Source organism: Oryctolagus cuniculus, chromosome 8 (assembly GCF_051225735.1).
Source record: "Oryctolagus cuniculus isolate XC-2025 breed Fujian yellow rabbit chromosome 8, ASM5122573v1, whole genome shotgun sequence".
Taxonomy (NCBI): Eukaryota; Metazoa; Chordata; class Mammalia; order Lagomorpha; family Leporidae; genus Oryctolagus; species Oryctolagus cuniculus.
In genome coordinates, this window is record NC_142874.1 from 17,502,603 (window position 1) to 17,521,712 (window position 19,110).

General features: G+C 41.1%; 1 protein-coding gene across 28 annotated transcripts in view; it reads right to left on the bottom strand.

The window, feature by feature from the left end:
* LOC149124852 (rho GTPase-activating protein 20-like) overlaps positions 1-19,110 on the bottom strand; it is a 96,872-nt gene that overhangs the window by 52,784 nt on the left and 24,978 nt on the right. For 12 of the 28 annotated variants that reach the window (XR_016211648.1, XR_016211647.1, XM_089302043.1 and 9 more), the window contains exon 1: positions 17,335-18,019. The exons of 2 other annotated variants lie outside the window; for them this stretch is intronic. The gene's annotated coding sequence lies outside the window, so the exon portion shown is untranslated. Of the gene's footprint in view, positions 1-6; positions 5,135-17,334; positions 18,026-19,110 lie in introns of those variants that run through there. 14 more of the 28 variants (XR_016211646.1, XR_016211644.1, XR_016211645.1 and 11 more) reach the window with 5 other exon arrangements.

Sequence of the window (19,110 nt, forward strand, 5' to 3'; positions counted from 1 at the left end):
GTTCACCCCCCAAATGGCTGCTACGGCTGGTGCGCCGCGTCGATCCGAAGCCAGGATCAGGTGCTTCCTCCTGGTCTCCCACGTGGGTGCAGGGCCCAAGCACTTGGGCCATCCTCCACTGCCTTCCCGGGCCACAGCAGAGAGTTGGACTGGACTGGCGCCCCAACCAGGACTAGAACCCGGGTGCTGGTGCTGCAGGCAGAGGATTAGATAGTGAGCCATGGCACCAGCCTGACCCCAACCACTTTTAATATATGAGGTGACTCCCACCAGTTCCTGAGCCGAATACTTTGATAACCAATCCATAACACACAGCAACATATTCCTTTACATTGTTCAATTATCTCTAATTTTTGAAATCTATAGGGAAAGAAAGTGGTTTTCCATCTGCAGGATCACTCTCCAAATGCCCACAGCAGCTGTGGCTACACTTGGCCAAGTTCAGAAGCCTGGATCTCCAGCCAAGTCTCCTGGGAGGGTGGCAGAGTCCAAGTATTTGAATCAACAATGGATGCCTCTCAGAATGCGCATTAGCAGCAAACTGCATTAGAAGCAGAGGCAGAGGCAGGACTGAACACAGGTACTCTGTGTTCACTCTTCTCATGCCCCACATTCCACCATCAGCACATTTCCACCACTGTTATTTTGTATCTCCTTTCAAAAGCAAGAGAACTTGCCCCATACATGGTCAAGCTCTGGTTTTCACATTCACAGTACTTGGTCTTGGGTTCCAAGATGGCGGAGTAGCCCAGGAGAAGATGGCTTTAAAAAAAGTGGACAGAGTATAGTCTCAGAGACGAGTTAGGGAGAAAACAGCAAAGGAAACACTACCAAAATTAAAGGGACATGGTGGACATACATAGATGGTGTGGGTGCCCAGGCTCAGGTCTCCAGCAGCAGAGCCTACACACCAGCATTGGAAAGGGGGTGGGGGTGAGACCAGACTGCAGCAGCCCAAGCCAGTGGCAAAAATAGCTGCAAGAAGAACCTAGAGGGAACCCAGCTTGGAACCCCATGGGGGATAGTGTACCGGCTAAACTAGAGGAGGGAAATGAAAAAGGACAATCACTTTACAATGGCATCCTGTAACAAGCTAATAGAGCAGGTGCCATTAGGGACATTTATAACAGCTGTGCCAGCTTGTGTCCATGCCCAGCAACTAGTTGAGTGCAGACCCTGACTGGTGGGGAGAACTAACAGGGGGATAGGAGCCTGTGACTATGTGAGGCTTCTGTACTGGGACTGTGAAAAAAACTGAGGGAGTGTGGGAGGGAGCATGGCTGGGACTCTGGGCACTCACACTGGGAGACTCCACACGCTCAGGGCTTCCTGGTTACCTGGAGAGAGACATCGCTGGAGAATCTGAACTTACACTGAGGACTGCACAGATCCTTTGTGTGCTCCTTGGGACAGAGTGGATGAATATTATAGCCACTGGGGCTAGCGCTGAGGTACTGGACTCCATTAAGGAGAGGAGCTCACCTGAGCAGAAAAACTTTCCCTTCTGATAAAAAAGAGAGAGCGAGATTTATCATGCCCAACCTGGGTGTGTCAACATAGGCATGCCCTCAACCCTGGAGAACTGAACAGAGCTCTCCGGCCACATCCACTACAAGCCTCTATAGAGATTCAAAAGCAGACATTCCACTTATCTACACAGTCACAGTACAAATATAAAACACACCAGAGCAAAAAAGGAAAAAAAAAAAAAAGAACAATGAGTATCTCCACAAATGCCAAACAACAAATGCAGCAATTCAAGAAACAAGAAGGAGGAAGACAACATGAAGTCCCCAAAAGAACACAATGCTTCCATGCTAGATTGTGAAGATGATGAGATGGAAGAAATGCAAGAAACGGAGCTCAAAAAATTGATCATAAGATTACACAGAAATAATCAGAAGCAAACGCACAAACTACTGAAATCCATACAGCATATGAAAGGAAATTTCTCCCATGAAATTGAGATCAGAAGGAGAAATCCAAACGAAATGAAGAATTCAACAGAACAAATACAAAAATGCAACTGAGAGCCTTAACAATAGAATTGGTGAAGCAGAAGAAAGACTATAAGACTTAGAAGACAAAGCACAGGAAAGAATACAGTCAAACCAAAGACAAGAAGAGGAAATTAGAAACCTAAAAAACACGGTTGGGAATATACAGGATACTATAAACACACACACACACACACACACACACACACACACACACACACATTTGGGTTCTAGGAGTTCCTGAAGGCATGGAGAGAGAGAAAGGATTAGAAAGCCTTTTTAGGGAAATATTAACAGAAACCTCCCTAGTCTGGAGAGATAAAAAGACATCCAAGTACAGGGAACACACAGGAAATCTAATAGACATGGCCAAAAAATACCCTCACCACAACACACTGTAATCAAACTCACCACAGTAAAACCTAAAGAGAAGATTCTAAAACATGCATGAGAGAAACGCCAGATTACTTTCAGAGAATCTCCAGTTAGACTCACAGCAGACATCTCATCAGAAACCCTACAAGCTAGGAGAGAATGGTGAAACTTAGTCCAAGTCTTAAGAGAAAAAAACTGTCATCCCAGAATATTATACCCTGCAAAAAGATCTCATTTATGAATGAAAATGAAATAAAGACCTTCCCTAACAAAGAGAAATTAAAACAATCTGTTGCCACCTGTCCAGCCCAACAAAAAATGCTTAAGGATGAGTCGCACACAGAAACACTGTCATCACTATGAAAGAAGGTGAAGGAAGGAAATCAATCAGTGAAAGCTCAAAGAAAATTCAAACTAAAAAATGGGAATGTTTTTGGAAAAACGGCAGGAAAAAGTGATTACATATCAATAGTCACCTTGAATATAAATGGCCTCAACTCCCCCATTAAAAGGCACAGACTGGCTGAATGGATTTAAAAAAACATCTATTTGCTGCCTACAAGATTCACATCTCATCAAGAAAGATGCATGCAGACTGAAAGTGTAAGGGTGGAAAAAGATATGCCATGCCAACAGAATCCAAAAGGAGGTAGTGTAGCCATCCTAATATTAGACAAAATAGACTTTAACACAAAAACTGTTGAAAGAGACAAAGGATAGGCTTGGTGCTGTGGCACAGTGGGTTAACACCCTGGTCTGAAGCGCCAGCATCCCATATGGACACCGGTTTGAAACCTCGCTGCTCCACTTCCAATCCAGCTCTCTGCTATGGCCTGGGAAAGCAGGAGAAAGGTGGCCCAAGTCCATCAGCGCAGCTCCAGTCATTGTAGCCAATTGGGGAGTGAACCAGCAGATGGAAGACTGACTGACCGCTCTCTCCCGATCTCTCTCTCTCTCTCTCTCTCCCGATCTCTCTCTCTCTGCCTCTGCCTCTCTCTATGTAACTCTTTCAAATAAATCAATCTTTTTTCTTTTTTAAAAACTTTTATTTTTAAATATAAATATAAATTCTGAAAGCACAACTTTTGGATTATAGCGGCTTTCCCCCCCATAACCTTCCTCCCATCTCCCACTCCCTCTCCTATCCCATTCTTCATCAAGATTCATTTTCAATTATTTTTATGTACAGAAGGTCAACTTGGTATATACTAAGATTTCAACAGTTTGCACCTACACAGATACACAATGTATATAGTACTGTTTGAAGATTAGTTTTACCATTAATTTGCATAGTACAACATATTAGGGACAGAGATCCTACATGGGGAGCAAGTGTACAGTGACTCCTGTTGTTGATATAACAATTGACACTCTTATTTATGACACTAGTCTTGTTTATGTGGTCCCTTTGACATTTAATCCTATCTTTTTGATCAATTATGAACTGCAACTGATCACTTTGGCTAGTAAGATGGCATTGGTACATGCCACCTTGATGGCACTGATTTGGAATCCCATGGAACATTTCTAGCTCTACCATTGGGGTAAGTCCGAGAGAACATGTGCCAAACTATACATCTCTTCCCTCTCTTATTCCCACTCTTATATTTAACAGGGATCACTTTTCAGTTAAATTTAAACACCTAAGAATATTCGTGTGTAAATGAAAGAGTTCAACCAATAGTATTAAGTAGAAAAAAAATACTAAAGGGAATAAAACAGTAAGTTTTTCCTTGACAGTCAGGACAAGCACTGATCGAGTCATTGTTTCTCATAGTGTCCATTTCACTTCTACAGATTTCCTTTTAGATGCTAAGTTAGTTGTCACTGCTCAGGGAGAACATATGATATTTGTCCCTTTGGGACTGGCTTATTTCACTAAGTATGGTGTTTTCCAGATTCCTCCATTCTGTTTCAAATGACCAAATTTCATTTTTTACTGCTGTATAGTATTCTATAGAGTACATATTCCATATTTCTTTAGCCAGTCTACTGTTGATGGGCATTTAGGATGATTCCATGTTTTAGCTATTGTGAATTGAGCTGCAATAAACACTGAAGTGCAGACAGATCTTTTATCAAATAAATAAATCTTTAAGGGGGGGCACTGTGTAATGATTAGGGGAATCAATTCAACAGGAACATGTAACTACTATAAATATATATGCACCTAATCACAGGGCAACTGGCTATTTAAAAGAAATGTTAAAGGATTTAAAGGGAGACTTAGACTCCAGTGCAATAGTAATGGGGAACTTCACTACTCCACTTTAAGCAATGGACAGATCAACCAGAAAGAACATCAACAGGAGAAGAGCAGATTTAATCGACGCTATACACCAAATGGACCTAACAGAGATCTAGAAAACTTTTCGCCCTACAGTCGCAGAATACACATTCTTATCAGCAGTGCATGAAACTTTCTCTAGGACTGACCACATATGAGGCCATAAAGGAAGTTTTAGCAAATTCCAAAAAAATCAAAATCATACCATGCGTCTTCTAAGACCACAATGGAATGAAGCTGGAAATCAGCAACTCAGGAATCTCTAGAGCATATACAAACATGGAGACTGAACAACATGCTCCTGAATGAACAGTGGGTCAAACAACAAGTCAACAGAGAAATCAAAAAATTTCTGGAAACAAAGGAAGACAACAACATAACATATCAAAACTTATGGGATATAGCAAAACAGTGTTAAAAACAAAGTTTATAGCAATAGCTGCCGAAATCACAAAACTGGAAAAGCACCAAATAAATGAGCTACATGCATCTCAAGGATCTGGAAAAAACAACAGTAAACCAAACCCAAAACTAGTAGGAAACAAGAAAAAAATTAGAGGAGAAATCAACAAAATTGAATTAAAAAATATAAAAGATCAGCAAAACGAAGAGCTAATTTCTTTAAAAAAAAAAATAAACAAAACTGACACACCATTGCCCAACTAACCAAAAAAAAAAAGACCCAATTCAATAAAATTAGAGATGAAAAAGGAAATGGACAACACACACCACAGAAATAAAACAAAATCCTCAGAAATGACTACAAAGAGCTGTATACCAACAAACTGGGAAATGTAGAAGAAATTCCTAGACACATATAAGCTACCTAAATTGAGGCATGAAGACATAGGAAACTTAAACAGACTCGTAACCAAGACAGAAGTTGAATCATTAATAAAGGCCCTCCCCACAAAGAAAAGCCCAGGACTGGATGGCTGCACTGCTGAATAAAACTACCAGACATTTAAAGAAGAATTCACTGCAATTCTTCTGAAGCTATTCAAAACAGTTGAGAGGGAATCCTCCCAAATTCATTCTACAAAACCAGCACCACCTTAATTCCTAAACCTGAAAAAGATGCAACAGAGAAAGAGAATTACAGGCCAACTTCCCTGAAAAACATACATGCAAAAATCCTCAACAACTTCTAGCCAATTGAATCCAACATCAGAAAGATCACTCACCCAGAACAACTGGGATTTATCCCTGGTATGCAGGGATGGCTTAACATTCACAAATCAATCCATGTGATACATCACATTAGAAAAATGCTGACAAAAACCATATGACTATCTCAATAGATGCAGAGAAAGCATCTCATAAAATACAACAGCCATTCATGATGAAAACTCTAAGCAAATTGGGCAAAACTTGGAAGCATTCCCACTGAGATACAGTACCAGACAGGGATGGCCACTCTCACCACTGCTACTCAATATAGTCCTGGAAGTTTCAGCCAGAGCCTTAAGGCAAGAAAAAGAAATCAAACGGATACCAATTAGAAAAGAGGAAATCAAAATTTCCTAGCTACAGATGACATGATTCTATACGTAGGGGATTCAAAAAAATGCCACCAAGACTCTACTGGAACTTATAGGAGAGTTTGGTAAAGTAGCAGGATATAAATTCAACACACAAAAATCAACAGCCTTTGTATACACAAACAATGCCAGCTGAGAAAGAACTTCTAAGATCGAACCCATTCATAATAGCTACAAAAAGTCAAATACTTTGGAATAAATATAAGCAAGGATGTCACAGATCTCTCCAATGAGAATAACAAAACATTACAGAAAGAAATAGAAGAAGATACCAAAAAATGGAAAAACCTTCCATGTTCATGGTTTGGTGGAGGCAATATCATCAAAATGTCCATTCTTCTGAAATCAATTTAAAAATTCAGTGCAATTCTGATCAAAACACCAAAGACAATCTTCTCAGATCTAGAAAAATGATGCTGAAATGCATATGAAGACACAGGAGACCTCGAATAGCTCAAGTCAGCTTATACAACAAAAATAAAGCCAGAGGCAGCACGATACCAGTTTTCCAGACATACTCCAAGGCAGTTATAATCAAAATAGTCTGGTACTGGTACAAAAACAGATGGATAGAACAATGAAACACACAGACTAGACACACCAGAAATCAATCTGCACATCTACAACCAATTTATATTTGATTAAGGAGCCAAAAAACTGATCCCAGGAGCAAGGACAGTCTCTTCCTGAAATGGTGCTGGAAAAACTCGACTTCCATACACAGAAGTTTGAAGCAAGGCCCCTACCTTATCCCCTTACACAAAAATCCACTCAACATGGATTGGAGACGTAAATCTATGACCCAACACCATCAAATTATTAGAGAACAGTGGAAAAACCCTGCAAGACATTGGCACAAGCAAAGAGTACTTGGAAAATACCCCAGAGGTGCATGCAGTCAAAGCCAAAATTAAACATAAGATTACTTCAAATTGAGAACTTTCTGTATGGCGAAAGAAACAGTCAGGAAAGTGTAGAGGCAACCAAAGGAATGGGAGAAATTATTTGCAAACTATATAACTTAAGAAGGATTAATAACCAGAATCTACAAAGAGGTCAAGAAACTCCATAACAACAAAAAACAACCCAGTTAAGAGATGGGCCAAGGACTTAAACAAACATTTTGCAAAAGAGGAAATCCAAATGGCTAACAGACACATGAAAAAATGTTTAGGATCACTAACCATCAGGGAACTGCAAATCAAAACCACAATGAGGTTTCGCCTCACCCCGGTTAGAATGGCTCACATAAAGAAATCAGCAAACAACAAATGCTGGTGAGGATGTGGGGGAAAAGGTACCCTAATCCACTGTTGGTGGGAATGCAAACTGGTGAAAACCACTATAGAAGACACTTTGGAGAAACCTCAGAAGTCTGAATATATTCCTACCATATGACCCAGCCATCCCACTCCTTGTAAGTTACCAAAGAGAAATGAAATCATCACACAAAAGAGCTATCTGTATCTCCATGTTTATTGCAGCTCAATTCACAATAGCTAAGACATGGAATTAACCTAAATGCCAATCAATGGAAAACTGCATAGAGAAATTAAGGGATATGTACTCTATGGAATACTACATTGCAGTAAAAAAAAAAAAAATCCCATCATTTGAAACAAAATGGAGGAATCTTGAAAACACCATACTTAGTGAAATAAGCCAGTCCCAAAGGGACAAATATCACTTTCTCCCTGATCTGTGACACCTAAAAGGAAACCTCTAGAAGTGAAATTGACACTAAGAGAAGCAATGACTTGAACAGCCCTTGTCTTGACTGTCGAGAAACAGTTTATGCTTTTATTGTTTTCACTATGCTCTTTTTCTACTTAATGCCACTGGTTGAGCTCTTTACTTAACATAGAATTAATCATAGATGTTTAAATCCATTTGAAAATAGATCCCAGTTAAAAAAAATAAGAAATGGAATAAGAAAGAGAAGAGATGTACAGTTCAGCAAAAAGTTCCCATGGACTTACCCCTGAGGGTAAAGCTAAAAACTTGCCATGGGACACCAAATCACATGAAGCTGGGTGGTACTAATGCCACCTTACTAATCAAAGTGATCATATTAGGTGTGTAACTGATCATATAGATAGGATGAAGTGTCAAAGGAATCACATAAACAAGACCAAGTGTCTGCTAATGACAATAGAGAGAATTAAAAAGGAGAGAATGATCCAACATGGAAAGTAGTCCACACAGCAGACTCACATAATGACAAATGCCCTAAACAGCACTCTGACCTCAGAATCAGCCCTTAAGGCATTTGGATCTGACTGAAAGGCCCATGAGAGCATTTCAGGCATGGAAAACCAAGATACTGTGGCAAAAAAAAAAAAAAAAAAAAGATCACCATGAAGGATGTCTGTGAATGAGGTTCCAGGGTAAAGAAGAGGCCATCAAAGAAGGATGAGCTTTTCTTTGAAGGGAGGAGAGAACTTCCACTTTGCTTATGGCCTTGTCTAAATACTGCCAGAGTTTGTGGACTCAAAATGCCTCCATAGCCTTGGCAGCTCATGTCAAGAGCCTCGGGTGATTACTGATGTCATCAATACGAGTGTCAACTGTTAAATCAACATTACAGGAGTCACTGTGCACTTACTCCCCATGTAGGACCTCTGTCCTTAATGAGTTGTACTATGAGAATTAACTGTAAAACTTGTCTTCAAACAGTACTTTATACTTCGTGTGTGTGCATTAGGGTAAACTGTTGAAATCTTTACTTAATATAGAGTTGGGCTTCTGTATATAAAGATAAGTAAAAGTTAGTATTAATGAAGAACGGCATGGGCGAAGGAGCAGGAGGTGGGATGAGACTGGGGGGGGGGTGGGAGGGTGGGTATGGGGGCAAGAACTGCTATATTCCTAAAGATGTACCTATGAAATTTGTATTCATTAAACAAAATCTTTCTTAAAAAACTCACAGTGTTCATACCACACAAAATACTGGATGACGGGTGCATTATGAACACCCTGATGCTAGAGAAGAGCACCGGAGATGGTTATTCATGCAATCACCCCACTAAAAATGTAAAATTCTAACTGTGACAGCTGCTATGAAAGGGGAACTGGGCCTGGCTTTGTGGTGTAGGGAGTTAAGCTGCCACTTGCAGCACTGGCACCCCATATGAATGCTGGTTCGAGTAGCAGTTGTTCCACTTCTGATCCAGCTCCTTCCTAATGTGCCTTGGAAAGCAGAAAAGAATGGCCCAGGTTTTTTGGCCCCTATGCCCACCATGTGGGAGACCAGGAAGAAACATTACTATGCTCCTAAGTCTGCATATATATTAAATACATGACATTTGTTCACTTAACATTTTCATTAGATTTCATTTAAGGTAAACAAAATTCATGTATTTCACACATACAAATTTAGGAACATAGTGATACCTCCCACCCTACCCTTCTTCCCATCCACTCTCCCACCCATTCTCCTCCTTCCTCTATTATTCCCAAGAACTGTATCTATGAACTATATTGAATCTGTTAAGACTAACTGAAAATAAAATAAAACCCTTAAAATAAAAAAAAGGAAAGGTCAGCTGAATCACAAGAAGGATTTCAAAAACAAAAAGGGGACCCAGCTTATAAACAAAAAAACTACAATGGCTGTTCTGTTGTTCAGTGATGATTTGTTTTCCTTCTTTGACGTTCAGTTTCCTAGTTAAACCTAATTTTATTTTCCTGAGGTAAACATACTTTTTTTAATTTCTGGAGCACCTAGTGTGTACATCATGGTATTATACTTTAAATTACTTCCACCTTAAAAAAAAAACACTTAAAAATAATTCTACAGATGAGACATCTGAAATTCAGAGAGATAGAGAATCTCCCCTGAGTCCTATGCTATTTATCATCTCAATGATCTGGGGAGTGTAAATAGAAAGAGAAGTCAGAGAAGAGAAGGATGGGTACCCGCCCGAAGGATTCCAGAATCCAGGTGCAGAGGGGCAGTCTCCAGCATCCAAGGAAGTCCATTGACAGGCTGAAATTTATATGAGACTGTATTCATTTGACTTAAATTCCCAATTTATGAATTTTTAATGGTTCAGTTTGAAATATATGAAGAAACATTTATTGAATGAATACAAAACTAGACCATGCAACTTATTCTTATCCATACAGAAGGAATTTCACATTGTTCTATCTATACAGAAAGCTTTACTGCCATTGGAAGCAGTTTTTTTTTTTTTTTTTGGTGGGGGGGAAGATTTATGTAGTTAATTGAGAGAGTTATAGACAAAGAGTGGGAAAGACAGAGAGAAAGGTTTTAAATCCACTGCTTCCCTCCACAAATGGCCACAACTGCCAAAGGTGGGCCGAATTGAATCCAGGATCCAGGAGCTTCCTCCGGGTCTCCCACATGGGTGCAGGGGCTCAAGCACTTGGGCCATCTTCTACTGCTTTCCCAGGCCATAGCAGAGAGCTCGAATGGAACAGGAGTAGGAAGGACATGCACTGGTACCCATATGGGATGTCAGTGCTGCACGTGGAGGTTTAGCCTACTACACCACGGTGCCAGTCCCTGGAATTAGGTTTTGAATATTTTCTTTAGTATAGTCTGTCACTCTGTGGCCTAGGGAAAATGTTTTGGATTTTCTGGGATTGAAAAAGCATGGGTAGTGATTTCAAGCTTTCTTATTTCAACCACTTTCTAGGCTGTGAGTCTTTGCAAACGTGATGAATGCAACAATGCATCAAAAAGATACCATATATATACACACACACACACACACACACGCATGATATATATATACACATATGTATGATATATACATATATACACATATGTATGATATATGCATATATACAAACACACACACAACATGTAATGTGACGAAGTATGTTTTATCACAGGAATGCAAGTGTGGTTCAGCATCTATAAAAAAAAATCAATGAAATCACATCAGCAGAACGAACAACAAAAAATAAATGAACATCTCAACAAATTAAGGGAATGCTCCCGTCAAAATCCCTTAATGATAAAAAAAAAATTCTACTAACAAGGTACAGGAGAAATATAGCTCAAAATTATCAAAGCTAAATGATAAACAATAGCCAATATCATACTGAATGGGAAAAAGCTGAAAATATTTCACCAGAGTTTTGGAGCAAGATAAGAACTCCACATAGACCATTCTTAGTCAATACAGTATCTCAAGTACTCACCAGAGTACTCAGGTAAAGTAAAGAAATAAAGGATGAAAATTGGGAAGGAGGAAATCAAAATACCTGTTTTTTCAGAAGACCTGATTTTAGACGGAAAAACTTAAAACACCGCAGTCAAAATATGTTGGAAGTGATAAACCAATAAGTCACAGGATACCAAATCAATGTTAAAAAAAAAAAAGTTGCATTCTTACACACCAATAATGATCCTCTGAAAAGGTTAGTTTAAGATCTTTGTAAAAAGTAAGCATGGGAAGAGGAGAGGGAAAAGGAAGGAGGGTGGAGGTGGGATGGAGAGTTGAATGGAAAGTATCACCATCTTCCTGAACCTCTATATATGAAGTATATGAAATTTGTATATTTTAAATAAAAAGTAGGAAACAGGAAAAAAGAAACCTAAATTTATAATAGCTACAAAAATTAAATATTTAGTAATAAATACAACCAAATAAGTGAAAGATCACAATAAAATTATAAAGCACTGCTGAAATAAATCGTCAGACACATGAAAATGTGAAGACTTCCCCTGTTCATGAATTAGAAGAATTAACATTTAAATCTTCATATTCCCTAGGAAATCTACAGATTCAATGCAAGTCCTATCCAAATACCAATGACATTCTTTAAACCGTCAGAAAAAAAGCTTCTAACATTCATATGGAACCAGAGAAGGCCCAGAGAAGTCAAAGTGATCCTATACACACCTGGGGGCGTAACAATACTTGATTTCACAAAGTTATAGTAACTAAAATAGGATGAAACTGGCATGAAAATAGATACAAAGATCAATGAAAAGAGAAAAAAATATATAAATACAAACATACATACATAACAGCTACCTGATTTTTTGATGAAAATCCCGAAGTCTTTTCAATAAGTGGTGCTGACAATACTAGATAGACATATATAGAAGAATGAAATTAAATGCCTGTCTTTCACAACATATAAAAATCAACTCAGATGGATCAAAGACCCGAAAATACGAAATTGCTGGAATACAACATAGGGAGACACCTCTTAAAAGAGGCAGAGGCAATGACTTTTTGTTTAAAACCCCAGAAGTTCAGGTAGCAAAAGTAAAACTAGATCAAACTCTGAAGCTTCTGTACAGCAAAGAAAACAGTAACAGAGTGAATAAACCACCAATGGAAAGGGATAAAATACTTGCAAACTACTTACTTATCCAACAAAGGATTAATAGCCAGAATATCAGGAACTCAACAAATTCAAAATCAAGCATCCAATACAGTTAAGAAATGGGCACAAGGGGCCTAAAAAGACAATTCTCAAAAGAAAAAAAAAAAAGGAAATGACCAACAAATATATGAAAAAAACTATTACGAGCCATCAGAGAAATGAAAATAGGGGCCCACACTGCAGCATTCTAGGCTAAGCCTACGCCCACAGGGCTGGCGTTCCATGTGAGCACTGGTTCATGTCCTGGCTGTTCTTCTGATCCAGCTCTCTGCATATGGCCTTGGAAAGCAGTGGAAGATGGCCAAAGTGCTTGGGTCCCTGCAACCACCTGGGAAGAAGCTCCTGGCTCCTGGTTTTGGATGGGCTCAGCTCTCACCAATGTGGCCATCTGGGGACTGAACCAGTGTATGGAAGACCTTTGTGTGCCTACCTCTCTGTCTGTAACTCTGCCTCTCAAGTAAATCTTTTTTTTTTTTTAAAGAAGAAATGCAAATCAAAACCCCAAAAAGATATCACCTCATAACGCTAGAATGCCTATCAAAAAGAAAAAGTAAAAAATTCTAGCAAGGATATGGAGAAAGGAGAACTCTCCTATACTGAGTGTGGGAATCCAAATGAGTACAAGCACTGAGGAAAACACCGTGGAGATCTCTTAAAAACTAAGAATAGCACTGCCATATGACTCGACAATCTCAATACTCTGTATACATCCAAAAGACATGAAATCACTGGATCTAAGAGACACCTGCTCCACCATGATTACTGCAGCACTGTTAACAACGGCCAAATTATGGAATCAACCAACGAATCCATCATCTGATAAAGAGATCAAGAATTTGTTGTGTATCTACCAAATGGAATACTATTCAGCCATTTAAAAATGAAATCCTGTCCTTTGCAGCAAAATGTATGCAACTGGAGGATATCATGTTAAGTGAAAAAGGCCAGACACAGAAAGACAAATAACACGTGCACGGCTTCACATACGCAAGCTAAGAACCTGACTGCATAATGATGAATAAAGGATGGCAGGCACTGCGGCGGATGAAGGGAGTTTCGACGAGGGGCACAATATCAGAGTCGGATCAATGGAATAAGTTCCTATCGTTACACAGCACAGTGAGGAGACTAGCTCACAATAACCTAGTATATGTTACATGAACACACAGAAGAAATTCCAGGCCTTCTGTCATAAAATAGTGACAAAGAAAGGGAAATGCTGATTATCCCATTTTTCAACAGGACACAGTGCAGACATGCACCGAGACATCATCCTGTAGACCCTAGGTATGTGAAATTATTGCTAATGTCAAAATTTTCAGAAAACAGAACCATACCGTGCACCAGCAACACCACCACTGGGTACATGTCCCACAGAAAGGAACTAAGTGTAAGTAGTTCTGTGTATCTATAGCTCCGTGTCTGAAGCACCAGGGAGCAGTTCATACATCTACAGTCCCATGTTTGAAGCACATTTTCAGCCATGAAGGAAAAAGCAAGGAGCATCTGGTGTGCCCATCAACAACGATAATCACTTGCCTCTTGAAACAGCAGACCAATAAAACCCACCTGCCAAACGGCATGTGAGAGTAACCACTTCTCCAAATGCCACCGTGGGAGAAAAAGGAATGATTTAAGTTTTGTCTGCAAAGCAGACATTCCTGGGGGACTTTTCCAACTGGGTTGGATGGAATAGGAAAACCACAATCAGAACTCCAAATTGACAGGCATAAGATGTCCCCAAATCAGATATGCTCGGGAGCAGAAACTCATTCTCATACCACAGTCCCCACTAGGAGGGCAAGGATGCAGATAAAGTAGACTGCATTTCTGTCTCACTAAAAGGGAATAGTATCTTGGCAAACAAAATGAGCGGAGAGTTCATCAGACGAAGTGGTCAGGAGTTTGTTGTATATATGCAAAATGGAATACTATCCAGCCATTTGAAAAGAATGAAGTCCTGTCACTTGAAGCAAGAAGTATGGAACTGGAAGTAAGTGAAAACAATCCAGACACAGAAAGACAAATACTGTACCCACTCCCTCACAAACACAAGCTAAAAACAATCGGGAGCCAGTGCTGTGGCACGATAGGTTAAGGCTCTGCCTGTGGTGCCAGAATCCCATGTGGGCACCGGTTCTTACCCCTGCTGCTCCTCTTCTGAACCAGCTCTCTGGTTATGGGTTGAGAAAGCAATGGAAGGTGGCCCTAGTGCTTGGGCCCCTACATCCACTTTGGGAGACCCACAAAAAGCTCCTGGCTCCTGGCTTTGAATTTGCTCTGCTGCAGCTGTTGCAGCCATTTGGGTAGTGAAGGAGCAGAAGGAAAACATCTCTCTGTCTCTCCCTCTCTCTGCAGCTCTGCCTTTCAAATAAAAATAAATAAATCTTTAAAATACACCAATCTGAATATATAATAATTAATAAAGGATGTAAGAGGTTGGAGGGAAAATGCAAGGAGTTTGGATGATGGGTACCAAGTCAGAGTAAGATCAAAGAAATAACTTCCTAATGTTACACAGAATAATGGAGAGGATAGCTCACAATAACGGAGTATGTGTTGTATGAACATACAGAAGAAATCCCAAGACTTCAATCATAAGTACTGAGAAACAAAGGGAAATACTGATCACCCCATTTTTAATCAGGACACATTATAGACATGTACCAAAACATCATACAGCAGCCCTTAAGTAGGTACAATTATTGTTAACTTCAAAATTAAAAAAAAAAAAAAAAACATAACCTTCACGTGAACTAGAAACTCCATCGCTGTGTATACACCAAATGGACAGGAACTAAGTATTTCAGATACTTTTGGTCCCATGTGTAATGCACCAGGGATGACGTACTTAGACTCTGATGACATTTTCAGCCATGAAGAAAGCAGCAAGGAGAAGTCTGGTGTTGGCTTACATAACAGGAAGCACGTGCCATTTGCTACAGCAGGTCAATAAAATCCACTTGCCAGGTAGCATGTGAATAATCACCACTCCAAGTGCAACCGTGCAACAAAGAGGAATGACAGTTTTGTCTACACAGCAGGCATTCCTTGGGGACTTCCACAACTGACTTGGATACAATAGGAAAGCTACAAGCTGAAATCCAAGTCGACAGGCCTATGATGTCCCAAATAATATAAGCCAGGGAGACTCCACTATGAAAGCAAGGATGCAGATAATACATAGTGCGGTTTTGCTACATTAAAAGGCAGTAGAATTTTGGCAATCAAAATAGCTGAGAGTTGGTCAGTGAGGTTAGGCCCGTAGCACAGATATCAACAGTGTCCCACCAAAGGGGGTACTCCAATGTAAGGGTATGGACTATCCAGTTTGAGGCCACACAAAGGCCACTAGCAATTGGTGATGTCCCAAGAATTGGTGGACATGTGAATTTCAAGATGGCCTTGAGTGAGGGTGGGCTGCTCAAGGACCAGTAGGATGATCACACGTTCTGCCCACTTCCATCTAACTTGAGATTCCCAGTGGCTGGAGGCCAGGACACAGCTCATGATGCTGAGTGAGGTAGTCCAAACTCTCTGTGAGTCAAACAGTAGTGTCACTAAAAGCTCACAGCTAAGTTCAAGTCCTTTACCCATGTGAGCCTCAGAACCACAAACTATCCGCCAAGGTGCATGCTTGTGGGTGACTGGTGAGATAGGTGGGTCTTAGGGTTCACTAGAGGTGAGGATGTTGGTGTTATCACAAAGTGAAAATGTGCTGGGCTTCCTTGGTTGAAACCGAGTCACTGAGGAGAAGGAGTTATATGGGGATTTGCTGAGGAATTTTTCTGAATTCCTTTTTCAAAACGTAGACCAAAAATTTGCGGTTGCAAGCTCTCACCTCCTATGGGACTAAGGTCCACACTGACTGGCACAAGGCGTCAGATGCTGATGTTTGAGGCCCATTTTTCCTCCTCCTCTTGATTACCAGTTGAAACAATGTCCTCAACATAGTGTCACAGGTGGATGCTAGATGACAACTGAAGGCCAGCCAGAGCCTGTTAACACAGACCACGAGCCCTGGGGGACCAGAGGCAGCCCACAGAAGTCTCAGAAAGGTGCAGTGTTGGCCTTCAAGTTAAAAAGTAAATGGCCCCAAATCTCCACGGGACACAATAAAATGCTTGCCACACCAATAATGGCAAAATTCTCAGGGGCAGCCTGGTAATGTCAAGTAAGGCGAATTCAAAGCGAGGCATGACCTTCTTGAGGTCGTGGTAATCTGCAGGATGCCTCCAATCCTATCCTCCAGCTTTGAGAAGGTGCTTGATGAGTGGGTTAATAGATGACTCAGCGTATTTCAGACAATACTTCTACTACGTCAGGGACAGCTATGCCAATTCCCCACTTGTCTTGCCTGAGTGGCTATTTTAGGGTGCTGACAATATAGGGAGGTGTGTGGTAAATGTCCAGGCTCTAGGCAAGCATGCCACATCAGTACAAAAGACTTGGGCTTGATCTAGGTGAAGAACAGAAGTGTTAGGCTGTCCATACCAAGGAACAGAAATGACAGCTGAGCAGTGGGCAGAAGCAAACAAGGACTCATGGGAAGAGGTTGGGTCCTGTCTTAATGATGGCCATGGCAGTCGACCCAAGGGCATGTCCTCTCCATAGTCTGTCAATGAATATTGCTGGGCAGATGCACTCTACTGGGAAAGATCACAATGCCGTAGGAGTTAGTGCCCAATGATCCACAAGGCTCTATAATGTGACCCTACTACACAGTGGTTGCCATCCATAAAGTTGCCTGGTGATGACAGCTTACCTTCGTGTGCAGAAGAAGCCTACCATTGTTGAATCTCTGGTGGTCTTCTGTCTAGAAGGCATCCGTGGTGTCCAGAGGGTCTGGAGAAACTCATGAGACTTGCCTGAAGTGAGCCAGTAGGCAGCAGTGCAGCCTGCAAAGCCACTGACTTTGTTGTTGATGCTCACAATAGGTCCCATCATGTGCACAATGGATCAGAGCAAGTCAGAGAGCACCACATTCGATTACATAGCACTGGACTGCAGGGAGATGTTGAAGGAAACTCTGGCTGTGAACACTCTACGTGTCCACCTTGCTATTTCCCAGGGTGCGTAGCGTTTGCATAGCTTGATGAACTTCTGAAGTGGACACCAACAGGGCCAGAAATTTTGCTTGGTCCTGTGGTGGGACCGCTCTTACAAATAACGACGGGAATGCTGACGTTGTGGAACTGCAGGTAAGGCGTCAGCTAACAAAGCTTCCATTTCATATTGTAGTGCTGGGTCATGCCCCGGCTGCTATGCTTCCACTCCAGCTTCCTCCTAAGGTGCAAGGAAAGACAGTGGATCATGTCTGAAGATCTCAGGCCTCTGCAACCCATGTAGGAGAAGAAGATGGAGTTCCTGCTCCTGGCTTCACCTTGGCTAATCTGTAGCTGACGCAGCCATTTGGAGAGCGAGGTAGTGGATTGGACAATATCCCGATATCTCTCCCTCCGTAATGTTTGTTTTTTTTTTTCAAATAAAAAATCATTACAATATAACAATAGCCAAGGAACTGAGATAGAGTTGTTAAGATGCCATTTGGGTTATCAACGCCCCATATCAGAGTGCCTGGATTTCCGTACAATCTTCTTGCAGTCCAGTTTCCTGCTAATGTACACTCTGATGGGTAGCAGGCACTGGGTCAGATACTTAGGTCTCCTCCACCCCCGTGAGAGAAGTGGATGGAGCTCTTGGCTTCCGACTTTGGCCTAGCCCTTCCATAATGTTTGCAGGCTCCGGGGTTGAGGTCAACAGATGGAAACATTTTTCTCTATCTCACACTGCCATTCTAATAAATTAGAATATAAACGCATCAATACATTGTATTTGGCATGGCAATTAAAGACATCATCTTTGGTGCCAGCATCCCATTACAGAGTAATTACAGAGGATCAACACCTGGTCGTGCATTCAAATCCAGGTTCCTGCTTAAGCATACCCTGGGAAACAACAGAGGATGGCTCAGATATTTGGGCCCTTGCCACTCAAGTGGAGTGATCCAGCCAATGGGAAATTTGTCTTCTTGTCTTTCAATGAAACAATGAATAACGCTTAAGCAAGTGAATGAATAATTCCACTGGGTCCAAGGTACCTTGTATGGGACTGTCCTATGGGCAGCTTTGCCATTCAGGGGTGGGGGCTGCACATAGTCGCTGAAGAATGCCTAACAGCCTCAGTAGCTCTCTTTTTTTCTTAATTGTACGCCATACACGGAAATATAGAGGCTCCTTCTGTAGTGTGGTGTTTAACATGCTCTGGACACCCACTGCAGTAGAAAAAGGGACAGTTTATGGTCACCCTCTGTGCAAACATGACGCCATCTGTTTGTGCTTTCCAGACAAGTCGGACAGGATCTTGATGTAGTTCCGTGAGAGCTGCCAGCTGTCAACTCTGTTGCCCGGTGATTTATAGACTACTTCCTGTCAGGAACACGGCAAGGTTGCCCTTCTCAATGCGTCCCTGTCCAGTCTTTGAGCAGGCTTTGTGTCTCCATCCACAGCAAGGTGTGTACCTCTATGTGGACTTCCTTGGT